Source organism: Garra rufa, chromosome 6, assembly GCF_049309525.1.
Source record: "Garra rufa chromosome 6, GarRuf1.0, whole genome shotgun sequence".
Classification (NCBI taxonomy): Eukaryota; Metazoa; Chordata; class Actinopteri; order Cypriniformes; family Cyprinidae; genus Garra; species Garra rufa.
In genome coordinates, this window is record NC_133366.1 from 8,643,551 (window position 1) to 8,652,477 (window position 8,927).

Sequence of the window (8,927 nt, forward strand, 5' to 3'; positions counted from 1 at the left end):
TAAAACTGCATCTTACTGTTTATTTATGAGGGTAAAGTGTGGCTGGTTAGCATGGGTCAATTAGCCGCTAGTCTGGTCATCATTTTCCTGCCACTCCAGATTGTTAAATCCTGACTGTTGTTTTCCTTTGGGAGTATCTGTATTCAGGGTGGACCAACTCCTCTGTTAAGCCAGTTTAAAAGAATGCAATTCAGTGTTTTTTTCTTCATTACCTGATTATTAAAACATTATTAAATTTATATAATTCACAATCATAACCAAAACCAGCCCTTGCAGACCATTTAATACTCAGGACTGGAACGTGTTTTGCAACCTTTAAAAATGTCAGATTGCCTAGAAACTATTATTCAGCTAATCCAGATTAAAAAAAGACAAAAAAAAAAAAATGAATAAGACAAAACAGTGAATACAGGGTGTTGCCATCAAAACTAAACAAAAATACTTGATACTAAATACTAAAAACAAGATTTTTCGGTGAGTTTAGAACCAAAGGTATGTAATAAAGTCACATTAATTTGGATTATTTGCATTTGTAAATTAGTAAAGAGAATTTAAAAGGTGAAATGTATCACTAAATATAACATTATTAATATTAATGTATATATTTGGTAACACTTTATAATAAGGTGTCTATTAGTTAATGTATTAACTCACATGAATCAACAATATAAACCTTTGTTAATGTTAGTTAATAAAAATGCAGTTCATTGTTCATTCATGTTATTTCAGTGCATTAACTAATGTTAACAAACACAACTGCATTAGTAAATGTTGAAATTATTATGAACTAAGATTAATAAATACTGTAGAAGAAATGTTCATTCTTAGTTCATGTTAACTAATGAACCTTATTGTAAAGTGTTACTATTTATTTAAAGGGTTAAATATTGATTACTTACTAAATAGACTTTTATGCATAAACAATTAAAATATTCTGGACTTACAATAATAAAGATACTAAAATGCAGTTTTGGTGGTATGTTGTATGTTGTGGCGTTTTAAAAATGGATAAGCTATAACTGTGTTGAATTATAAGAAACCACTGCACTTTAACAGAAAACCCCTTGACCATATATAATTTTTTTTTTTTTTTAATAATTATTAATAGCCTAACTAAATACAGTGCCTTACAAAAGTATCCACACCCCTTCATTTTTTTCACATTTTGTTATGTTTCAGCCTTATGTTAAACTGCTTTAAATAACTTTTTTTTCCCACATCAATCTACATCTCCTAAACCATAATGACAAAGCACAAAACAGGTTTGTAACATCTTTACAAATTTTTTTAGAAATAAAAAACTGAAAAGATCCCGTTGCATAAGTTTTCATACCCTTTTCTGGGACACTCGAAATTTAGCTCAGGAGCATTCATATTGCTTCTAGATGTTACTACACTTCGAGTGGAGTTAAACTGTGGCAAATTCATTTGAATGAGTATGATTTAGAAAGGCACACATCTCTCAGACAATCTCTAACGGCTGAAAATGCATATCAGAGCAAAAACCAAGTCCAAGCTGACAGAGCTTGAGAGGTGAAAAGGTGAGGCAAAGAATGGCAGATAATTGCCAAATGCAGATGTGCAAAGCTTGTCACATCATACCCAAAAAGGCTTGAGGCTGTAAAGGTGCTTCAACTATGTACCGAGTTAAGGGTATGAATACTTATGCAATGTACTTATTTCAGTGTTTTATTTTTAATACATTTGTAAAATTTGCAAATCTGGTTTTTGCTTTGTCATTATGATGTATGGAGTGTAAATTGATGTGGGGAAAAACTAATTTAAAGCAGTTTAACATAATGCTGCAACAAAACAACATGTGAAAACAATGAAGGGGTATGAATACTTTTGCAAGGCACTGTATGTCAAATGTATTTTATATATTTTATATCTCTAATCTGGTTCAGATATGTCTTGTTGTAGTCTAGTGGTGTTACACAATCTGTACATGACACTCAATCCCCACTGAGACAAAGATGCCTCTTCTGATGTGTTCTCATATGACTTCACTATTGTATTTCTGTTGAACCTGCTGTGTCACCCAGTTCCACTGAAACCAAACCACAATGTTTCATACTGAACATAAAGTGGCAAAGAATAACTTCAAACTTTTATTTCATACAAACCACCAACGCAAAGATGAGCCCTCTCTGGAAAACAGGTGAGGATATCATTTTAGAGTGACAAAAGCTGTGGCCTGTACCTGACTGAAAATGTCTCATTTCTTTTTGAGTTTAGGTTCAAAACGGACAACAGAACTAATTTCCCAGGTAAAAATAAAGTACACTTGAATGCACTAAAAAACACAAGCATTTACTTAGTTTCTTAAAGGTTGTACACTATAAATACACTATATGGTGTAGTATATTTCTACTTCAGTTCTCTTGACAAAGTTCAATAAATACCACTTATACTTAAACTGATTTTTATTGCATTTAAAAAATAAAGTATACTACCACAAAATATATATAGTTTTATTAGTGCATTTCTTAAAAGTGTGTTTTGAATGCTTTAAAAAAATTCTTTTTTATATTTTTATTAGGGCCGGGACTTTAACGCGTTAATTTAGATTAATTAATTACACAAAAATAACGCGTTAAATTTTTTTAACGCATTTTAATCGCAATACGTTTTGCACCGCGGAACGTTTCTCACTAGATGAGATTCGGCGGACCGATTATACTGGAGCACAAACTAGCGTTCAGACAAGCCAAAGACGTCCGTCCTAAATAGTATTGTATGTCCCAAATCGTAGTATGGGCTGTGTCCAAATTCAGGGTCTGCATCCTCCTTAGGATCCTTCCTACCAGGTCTTCGGAGGAGGGGTCCTCCGAAGACCGCAAAACCTGGAAGTAGGTGTCAGTGAATTTGGACAGCCTACCCTTCTTTCAGTTCCCTCCCTTCCCCGTTGCTCGTATCCTATCGCCTAGCAACCGTGACAGCGCTAAGCAAAAAGTAAGGTTATCTGTACTGCACAAAACAAAATAACTGCTCTTTCGTCCCAAAAAGCGTTAAAAACAGCTTCAATCACTAACAAGAAATTAGCTGTGTGTAAGGGGATATTCACACAGGCAGTAAGAAAGAAGCTAGTTTACAAAAGTGATGTTTTTTAACATATAAACATACAAATGTAAAAAAAAAATAAGTTTAACGCTAAAACCAAAGGCCTAACTAGACAACCGCTGTAAAAAAATATTTTTTGAAACGCCAGTTTTTTTAAAACTTGCATCATTACTACCGCTCGTTTCGTCCGCCATTATTTGAAGCGCTCTGCCGAAAGGAATTATGGGATAGGTAGGACGGGAAAGGATCCACCAGACCCATCCTTCCAATTCGGGGAAAAGGAGGACGTATTTGTGGGCCGCATTTGAAGGATCCTACGAATTTGGACAGCCTTCGTCGCGGTGCTGTGACGTAACATCCTTCAAATGAGTCCTCCGAAGGATGTAGACCCTGAATTTGGACACAGCCATGTTTAAAAAGTATTCCAAAGATTCCCGGATGGTCTACTACTTAACGATCAATGCACACTCTAACGGCTAATATTGCCCGCAACACACTGCGCCGTGAACGAGGATTCGATTAGAACTACAAACACGCATAAAAAGTGTTAAAAAACTACAAACATGGCGGATATGCGCGACCAACGGACAGGTAGAGAAAGGGGTTTGAGTGATAAATAATCAGTGTGTAACCTGATAAAAACTATTTTTTAAATGTTATCCGCGTTATATTTCATGTGCAGCAACATTAATAATGATAGGTTTGGTCATTAACGTTTAAATGCATAATTAAGCAAACACAAGAGCAGAGTTCTCGGAATGAAAGACTCGTTAAAGAACGTGCCTCTTGCTACACTTTTAATGGCAATATTGTACTGGGCTGCGTTTCCCAAAAGCATCGTAAGCTTAAGTACATCGTAGACCCATTGAAACCAATGGAGCTACGATCAACTTAAGCTTACGATGCTTTTGGGAAACGCTGCCCTGGTCTGTTGGACTTGGTTGAACAAAAATAAAAAATATTTTGTTGCTTAAGCTTATGTATTCAGTCATTATTCAATGGTATACTTAAAATCCATGTAAAAATCTTAATTCTCACTGTTCTCAGGTCAAATATTTACATGCGATTAAAATGCGATTAATTTCGATTAATTAATTACAAAGCCTCTAATTAATTAGATTAAAATTTTTAATCGAGTCCCGGCCCTAATTTTTATATATATTATATTGTACTTTTATATAGTAATCCTACATTTTTAGTTACTTCTATCAAAAATACATTACTAATGTACTAATTATAAGTATATTTTCCCAATTGTGGTTCTTAAGTAGGCCTACACTTAATATAAATGCACAAATTTTTACAGAAACTTAAACTGATTTTAAGTGTAGTCAGATGAAGTAAACCAAATATACATAAGTGTTTTATAAGTGCATTACTTAAAAGTGTGCTATGAACACTTTACATAATTATGTTACATTTTATGTTTAATTTAAAAAATACAGTAGAAATTAATTAATTACAAGTAAAACACCGGTGTACAGTATTTAGTCTACTATAAATGCACTAATAGCACATGATTGGATTATGCATTCATATAAAAAAAGTGGATTAGCCAAAACTACATGAGCATGTTACATAATATGTGACCCTGGAGCACAAAACCAGTCTTAAGTCGCTGGGGTATATTTGTAGCAATAGCCAAAAATACATTGTATGGGTCAAAATTATTGATTTTTCTTTTATGTCAAAAATCATTAGGAAATTAAGTAAAGATCATGTTCCATGAAGATTTTTTGTAAAATTCCTACTGTAAACCTATCAAAATGTAATTTTTGATTAGTAATATGCATTGTTAAGAACTTAATTTGGACAACTTTAAAGGTGATTTTCTCAGTATTTTGATTTTTTGCACCCTCAGATTTTCAAATAGATGTATCTCAGCCAAATATTGTCCTATCCTAACAAACCATACATCAATAGAAAGCTTATTTATTGAGCTTTCATATGATGTATGTATCTCAGTTTTGTAAAATTTAACCTTTTTTGTGGTCTAGGGTCACACACACACACACACACACACACACACACACACACACATATATATATATATATATATATATATACACACACACACACACACACACACACACACACACACACACACACACACACACACATTTTGTAAACATATACATATTTACATTTTTGTCATAAAAACAGATTATTGAAAGACTATATTTTATATATTTTATAAGTATATCATACAAAGTGAATATTAACATAGTTACAATACATTTGAAATTAATTATATAATGTATGTAATGTGTTAATAGGTCTATTTTCTATATATAATGAGTATATTGGAAAGTGTTTGAAAAATGGATTCAAGTATACTACAAGTGGTAACTAAATACATTTGGTTGAATACAGAGATATTATGTTAAAAGCACATTTTAGTTCATATTCATAGTGTCCAAAAATAGCACAGTCGAGATGTTCTTAAGCTTATTTTAGGAAGCACCAAAGAATATTTTTTAGTATATTAAGTGCAAAATTAGTGGGTGAGCACTTAAAGTATATTATGGAAGTGTACTAAGCATATATAGATTGTATTTTAGTGCACTTTTTCACCTGGGTTGACAAGAAATTCAGTGGCAGAACCCATAAGTTCACCGGACCAACAGGGGGCGCTGCTTGCAATAGATCTGTTCAAAAGTTGTTATGGTTCGTTTTACTCACCTATTTACTTTTGCATTAGTTTTGCTATGGAAAACTTCAGGAGTGTTACCGTGTCGTCGTTGTTAGCTTCAAAGTAAACCACATAATTACACCTGTAAACACAATATAAGTCACTTTTAGCGCAAAACACACTTCAAACTGCAGAGACCCTTCTGTTCTGTTTAGTTCATTGTTCGTGAATATTAGTGGATTTACAGATAATGTACTTACCCCCTTGTCATCCAAAATGTTCATGTCTTTCTTTCTTCAGTCGTAAACAAATAGTTTTGAGAAAAAAACATTTCTCTCCATATAATGGATATGTATGGTACCCCCAAGTTTGAACTTCCAAAATGTAGCATAAATGCAGCTTAAAAGGGCTCTAAATGATCCCAGCCAAGGAAGAAGGGTCTTATTTAGCGAAAGGATCGGTTATTTTCGACGGTTTATTTACTGTTTAAGCTCGTTCTGTCTCGTCTGTGTGATCCAGGTCAGTACAGTTAGGGTATGTCGAAAAACTCCCATCTCGTTTTCTTCTCTTCTCTTTCGCTCTTCTTCAACTTTAAAATTGTCTTACATCGCTGCAGAAGTACCGAGAGTTTACAAGTTGAACATACAAAGCAGATCAAACACTCTTTACAAAATGGTAAAACAGCGTTGTAGGACGATTTTAAAGTTGAGACGAAAACGTGATTGGAGTTTTTTGACGTACCCTAACTGCATTGACCGTATTACACAGACTACGCATGCGCATCGCAGAGAAGAGACAAGATGCTATTTTTGAGGTTAAGAAGTATAAAAATTGTCAATTTGATTCGAAAATAACCGATCGTTTCACTAGATAAGACTTTTCTTCCTCGGCTGGGATCGTTTAGAGCCATTTGAAGCTGTGTTTAAACTGCATTTTGGAAGTATAAACTTGAGGGCTCCATACATATCCATTATAAAGACAGAAATCCTGAAATGTTTTCCTCCAAAAACATAATTTCTTAACGACTGAAGAAAGAAAGACATATTGAACATATTGGATGACAAGGGGGTGAGTACATTATCTGTACATTTTTGTTCTGGAAGTGAACTAATCCTTTAATCCGTCTAATCTATTTTTTTAAGTAAACTTTAGTAGCTCCAATACCCTGCTGAAAAAAACTATAATAACCATCACAAAAATTCTAATGGTTTCTATCCACTACAAATACTATTACAAACCATCAATATTTAACCATTAAAAATATTTTTTTTAAATATGGTTTACTGTAGTGTGTTTTTGGACATACTATATTAGGGTTTAGTGGCCAGCAATAGAAGGGTCCATTACAGTTTCCATTAAAAAAAACAAAACAAGTTACATTATAACTTGTAAAACCGTTACAAAATTTTGTGATGGTGTCTGTTGTTTTTTTGTTCAGCATGGTATTTATGAAAAAAAAAATGAGCCAAAAGTAAGGCATTCTGGTCAAGCGTTGCCTAACATAATTAATATTCATGAGCAAAGCCTTCTTATGTGTTATAAATAGCAACACAAACTTGAGTTCTAAATGTAAGGTAGTTTGTGCTCTTCCTTAAAGTTAAATGATAATACTTTAGAATAATTGTAATAACAGTACAAGATGAAAGCTTTAACAGGCCATTCTGAACATCATGCTTGATTACTATAATTATAATAAACAATGCATTTTATTTGTAATGCACCTTTTTAAGCAAAACAGTACATAATGTGTTATACATAATAACAATAATTAAATATTAAATCTGTACTAAAAATATGTTTCGAGCAGGTTCTTAAAACAATTAAGTAAATGTGGAGCCCTAATGGAAGAGTTCATTTATTTATAACAAGGGGAAGTGTTAATTATGAACTTTTTTTGGAGTGTTAGGCTGTTGTTTAATCCACCAGTGAAGTTATCTGATGTTCTGTTGTTTATTAAGTATGACTAATGTTTCTATATTGACTTCTGAACTAGAAATGTGTGTTTTGAAAACAGTGAGACTGATGGATAGCAGCATGCACTTCACAGACTTTATCATGCAGTACGCCATAATCACAATCAAACACCAGCACACATTGATTCAAGGGTCAGAGGCTGTTTTATTACAATTAGAAATTGAAAATGCCACCAAACCACAACATTACAGGAATAATATATATTTTATTAATGCACAAGCGCCCTCTCTTCAAAATGTTTTAAACACAGATCCCATCACCATCATAACAACCTCATTACTATTCAAAGGCAGTTGCAGTGGAAACATCAAACTGCTGTGTTTTTAAAGTGACTGTATGCAGCTGATCCATGGTATTGGGAGTTAGCTATTCCAAATCCAGTATTAAAGGTGTTTCAATCATTGGTGTTGTTTCACTCATTGGTGTAGTTGCAACTGCACACTCAGCAAAATACTCAGAGGGAACCACAGACTGACACTCCTTCACCAAAATACTGCTCAACCTGTACAAAAGACAGTCACACTTTTAGCACTCAGGCCTGATTTGACTTCATAAACCCTTAATGCAGTTCTATTTGAGGTAGACGAGTGTATTAATAAATATACAAAGTGAAATATAATTTGTGATTACTCTAAAATGCACTTTCATATTTTATTATATTTCATGAGTATTAATGGGGTTTAAATGATTTGCAACAGTAACAGTAAGAGTACTGCACAAAGATCATGGGTTCGATTTAGAGCTGCACGATTAATCATTAAAAGATTGCAATCTCGATTCAAACACCCCTGTGATCTTATGTTTGACTCTGGTTCACAAAACCAGTCATATAAGTAGTGCGGGTATATTTGTAGCAATGGGCAATAATACATTGTATGGGTCAAAATTATTGATTTATTTTTCTTTTATGCCAAAAATCATTAGGATATTAAGTAAAGATCATGTTCTATGAAGACATTTAGTAAATTTCCTACCGTAAAAAAAAAAAAAAAAACTTAATTTTTGATTATTAATTTGCATTTGGACAACTTTAAAGGCGATTTTCTCAATGTTTAGATTTTTTGGAACCCTCAGATTCCAGAATTTCAAATAGATGTATCTTAAATATAACTGTCCTATCCTAACTAACCATACACCATGGAAAGCGTATTTATTCAGCTTTGTATAAACGTTTATACTTCGGATATAAACACAACATTTTTAAATAGACTGATAATTTTAAATTACATTAAGTTTTGTGTTTATGGTAGCGATCAAA